The sequence below is a fragment of the Odocoileus virginianus genome, chromosome 25 (genome assembly GCF_023699985.2).
Source record: "Odocoileus virginianus isolate 20LAN1187 ecotype Illinois chromosome 25, Ovbor_1.2, whole genome shotgun sequence".
Classification (NCBI taxonomy): domain Eukaryota; kingdom Metazoa; phylum Chordata; class Mammalia; order Artiodactyla; family Cervidae; genus Odocoileus; species Odocoileus virginianus.
In genome coordinates, this window is record NC_069698.1 from 1,520,303 (window position 1) to 1,525,660 (window position 5,358).

The 5,358-nt window shown below is 35.8% G+C and overlaps 1 long non-coding RNA gene across 1 annotated transcript; it reads left to right on the forward strand.

Annotated features, from left to right (window-relative positions):
* The first annotated feature begins 286 nt into the window (after window positions 1-286).
* Window positions 287-4,855, forward strand: LOC110150403 (uncharacterized). The gene is made up of 2 exons (XR_002317718.2): window positions 287-1,311; window positions 3,104-4,855. It is a non-coding gene; the product is annotated as an uncharacterized lncRNA (long non-coding RNA).
* Window positions 4,856-5,358: the final 503 nt, after the last annotated feature.

A 5,358-nucleotide genomic window follows, 5' to 3' on the forward strand; every position in this document is an offset into this window, starting at 1 on the left:
GCTCCATTCCCCATCTCCAAAATGGGATTGATGATAGGGCTTTTGTGAGGACCAAATCACTTATATATATATATATTAAATATTGTATATTAATATATTACTATTGTATATAAAGTATAACACACACACAAAGAGAGAGAGGAGTGTGGAGGAGGAGTATGGAGGAGGAGTATGGAGGAGGAGTGTGGAGGAGGAGTGTGGAGGAGAGGAGGAGTATGGAGGAGTATGGAGGAGGAGTGTGGAGGAGGAGTGTGGAGGAGGAGTATGGAGGAGTTCCAGTGCCTGGAACGTGGTACACACTCTCCATGGTAGCGTGTACTCACTTAGAGTGGAGGAAATTGTACTTTGCATTTTTAGTCAAGTGATTGGAAGAAAGTGCGGTGGGGACTCATGGGAGACATTTATTCTGCCATGTGGAGCAAGTCTGTGTATGCCAAGGATGAAAATGGCCAGCACCTAAGGAGCAACAGAATCAAGATAGCCATTTACCCACTGTGTATGCATCTATATCTTTATCAACATTGATCTATTGTGGGATCAACAAATTTCTTGACTAGTCTGAGTTGGATTCCTGTCACTTGCTACTTAAAGAGACATATATGAATATTTCTAGGAAAGCTTGGAGAGAGTTGAGGCTGAATAGGATTGGTTGGACTTCATCCTTTAAGCTATGGTATAACATTAATGTTTTTCGACATAGAATGATACAATCAGAGATGTGATGGAAAAAACAAACAAAACTCTGGTTACTGGGTGAAGAATGGAGTGATATTCAGGCTTTTTTTATACCTGGAGCTATACTTCTAGCTTATAACATTTCACAATTATACTATGGAGCTTTATTTGGCAAATGATTACTCTAATGAAGAGAGTTGTAGCCCAATGATTTTTTTTTTTCCAGAGGTAATCACAATGATTCTGCATTTGATTCTCTTTAAAAGTAATAATGATGAAACTGGAAGCATAGAGGGTTAAGACTTTACTTAAGAAGGAATTGCCTTTTACTTGCAAGAGTGTTTAGCATTCCCATGAGAAACATTGAACATTTACACCATGTTTTGCTGCTCAGCTGAGCTGCTTTGGAAGAATTTGGGGGGTTCAGGTCCTACTTTGATACTGCAGCATACTTCTAACCTAACTCCATTTCCTCCTCTGTTTTAGTTCCTCTTCTAGATGGAGCCTCCTAAAATAGTACTCTGAAAAAGTGTATCATTCCCCTACTGAGAGATTTCAGTGACTCGTGTGTATTAGGGAAAATACAAAATCCTCAGTCTGCCTTTGAGGTTACAGTCTTGTTCTTAATTGCAGTTGGTGAGCAAATATTTTATTGAGTGCCTACTGTGTGTCAAGAATCTCTAATAGATATATAATGAGTCACATATATAATTTTAAACTTTTTAGTAGTCATATTAAAAAGCTAAAAAGAATTAGGTAATTTTAATGTAAAGAATACATTTTATTTAATCCAATATATTCAAAAATATGTTGTTGTTGTTAGGTCACTAAGTCATGTCTCACTCTTTGTGAGCCCATGGACTATAGCCCATCAGACTCCTTCATCCATGGGATTTCCCAGGCAAAAATACTGGAGTGGGTTGACATTTTCTTCTCCAGGGGATCTTCCCGACCCAGGGATCAAACCTGAATCTTATACTTGGCAGGGGGATTCTTTGCCTCTGAGCCAACAGGGAAGAGCATACACAAAACATATAAACTATATGAATATTGAATATTACTAATGAGATATTTTATGTTCATTTTTAAGAAATCTCAGGTATCCAAGGTGTAGTTTATACTTACATCACACCTTAATTCAGATGACAAATTTTCCTTGAAAATCCTTAATCAATAATTAGAACTCCTAAGGTGTACAGCTGAAAAAAGCAGACTCATATTTAAGTTGTTCCAAACATTCTTGCAGATTTTCAGTAAGTAAGCTGGGTATCAGTTTTTAGCTTTAAATTTTAATTAATTGAAGATGAATACAATTTGAACTTCAGTTCCTTAGTCTCAGTAGCAACATTTTGGGATGCACATGTGTCTCACGGCTGCTGTAGTGACCAGCACAGTTCCAGAAGCATGGGCCTCACACTCAGGAAGTGTACATTAACTCACCTTTCCAGCTCTATCTTCTGCTGCTTCTTTACAATGTCAGATGGATTAAATCTGTCTCAGACTCTATTCAGGCTGTTCCAGGTAAGCTCATTTTGTCCTTCAAAAGATGTTCTTCTAAATTATTGAACTCTACTTACCTTCAGAGATTAAATGCTCAAATGTTAACCCACCTAGGCAAAACCTCCTTGATCATGTAGGCAAGAAGTGTTCTATATTTTCTATTAATAAATACTTGCAGAACTTTGATTGCACCTTTGTTTTGACATTGATCTCACAGTACCATGTGGTCTTTGGAATCAGTAAACCCAGGTTTGATATCTGGTCCTACCACTCATTGGCTATATGATCCTGAGTCACTACCTTTATTTTTCTATTTCATCATCTGTAAAGTGATGACAACTTTGTCTGCCTGATGGGATTGTTGGGGTGAGATAATGCTGAAAAGATCAGCACTTAACCCGTTAGTGTGTGCTAAGTCACTTCATTCGGGTCCGACTCTTGGCGATCCCATGGACTGTAACTCCTCAGGCTCCTCTTTCCTGGGATTCTCCAAGCAAGAATACTGGAGTGGGTTGCCATTTCCTTCTCTAAGGGACCTTCCTGACCCAGGAATCGAACCTGTATCTTCTGCGTTTCCTGCATTGCAGGCAGATTCTGTACCCATTGAGCAGCATGGGAAGGTCATAGATATTCCTTCTCTCTCTTAAATAAAATGATTTATAAACAGCAACCATAATAGTAATATGGTAATAGCAATACTAATAAGCTAGTCCTAGTTCCTATTCAATCGTTTCATAATATCTAATCCTCAAAACAATTAAATTATCCTCATTTTACTGTTAAGGACACTAAAGCAGACAGAGATTATGTAATTTGCATTAACTCATGTCACACGACCAGGAGGAGATGCAGTTGGTTTTAAATAATAGCTGGAATGAGCTATAGTTTGAATACCTTTTATTAACATTTTCTCTCTTGTGGTTTGCAGGTGAGGTAGAGGAGCTGGCAAAGGATTTGGAATCAGTTTCGATCCTGAATGCTAATCCCGTCACTGACAAGGAATCTGTTCCTGGAAAACCCACTTAATCTCTCTGAACCTCAAGTTCTTGTACTGCAAAATGGAGGTAATAAAACCTAGCAGGAAGTGTATGGTATACAGGTCAAGTTCAAAGTGTCTGCTGTTAAATTCAAATTTCTCCTTTAGAATTCCCAGCTTTGAACATTTAGAGAGTTACTGAATTCCTCTACGTCAGTTTCCTCATCTAAAAAATGGGAAAATGAATACTGTTGAGCTCATAGATTTGTTCTAAGTATTAAATGATGCAATCCACGTAGACACACAGAATCGTAACTAGACACAGTAAACACTCGGCAAATGTCAGCTGTTAGTATCATTATTACAAGGCAGGGCTTGGTATGGATGGAATACGGAACTGGTTTAATTAAGTTCCCATTTTCTTCCACTTCTCCTCCTCTTTATAGTTATATCCTTATATTTGAACCCTTTATAGACTATAATAATACATCTTACATATACTGTGTACTCTATAAACATTCAGCTGAATAAATGGATGTTTCAACCAGTCTTTTATATTATTTATATTTTACACAAGTACATCAGTATTATTTTCAGAGAGTGTAAAATAATTACATGTGAAGTAGAGATAGTAAACTAGTTTCTAGTACATAATGTTTTATATTTCCCTTGGGCTTGCAGTGATTTTAGTTATGTTTGAGGTATTCTGAATTTCATATGCATAAAACTTCCTATTCAGTCAGTATGGTCCTCTGTCCAATTCTGATAAACTTAAATTAGAATATCTTTCAAAGTCAACCACAGTACCAGACTGTACTGAAAATGAATTCATAAGGGAGGCAAATATTGTCATAAGCAGTTGATAAAAAGATTTGAATAATGTAAAATGCTACAGCAGAAACTGTAGTGGTGTAATGAATCTTATACACACTGTTCTTCATTTCTAGTTCTTAAATATGACCTTCCTGCTCTGAATCTTTTATTGTGCTCCCAATTTCATTTGCCAGTTGTTATGATCTGTTCAATCTCTGAGCAAAATCATTCTCCTCATTTTCAAAAACCTGAGCTTCTCTAGTTCTCATTAGGTCTTTATTTGGATTCAGACTTTCTTAAATTAAAATTATGTACATTGTGTTCACTTCTTGTTCTTGTGCAGTGGCAAGATTGGAAGTTTTTTAAAACTCAGTAATCACTTTTTGACCATAAGTAGAACGTTTAGCACTGTCCTAGGCAGTACAGGCCAGGAAGAGGACCATCCCTGAGAGTTTGGAATATACAGTCTAGTGACAGTGATGTTACATGCACATACACATGTAAAACAAAACAGATGACACTACACTATCGTAGTAAAATACAGTTTTTTTTGAAATGTGGAGAGGGAGAGAGGGGTTCTACTGTTCGTGAATAATGAGGAGGGTAGAATTCTTAGATGAATTGAACTGGGTCCTGCTTAGCTAGTAAGGCTTTCACCTAAGAGGTGGGCTGAGTGAGTGCAAAGACACATAAAAAGGGAAGAAAACAGTAGTAGACGGTCAATGAATGAGATCAATAAGGTGCAGTTTGGCCATAGGCTGGGGAAAAAAAAAAGCAGAATCCAATTGTGGAAAACGTTGTCAGACTGTAGTCTATGATTTATTTTGATGTATCGAGATACCATTGAAGATTTCCAATTGCTTGAATTAAAAGTGAAGCTTTTGAAATATTGCAAGTTTTTAATTTGTTCCATCACAATTTACCTATCCATAATTAAAATCTTCATACCACTTAATTGAAGATATTTGTATACATTTTAAAAACTGAAAATGCAGGTGATTTTAAACCTATGCAGGTTTGATAATTTTGTTTTTGTTTGATATTTAAATTAAAGCTCTGACCAGGAAGATTTTTTTTTTATTGGAGTATAATTAACATATAACATTATATTAGTTTCAGGTATACAATAAGTATTTTACGTTTGTATACATTGCAAAATGACCAACAAGATAACTTTAGGTTTCATCTGTCACCATAAAAATTTATAAAAAATTTAATAACGTTATTCAACATAGAAAATCAAGTGATTATTTTGAAATCAAGTGATTATCTTTTCCTCTGTTTACTATATTCAATATTATTATTATTTTTATTGAAAGTGTACAGCATTTCTGTAATATGCTAAAATGATTATATTAGTTTTCTATTCCTGTATAACACATTATTACAAACAG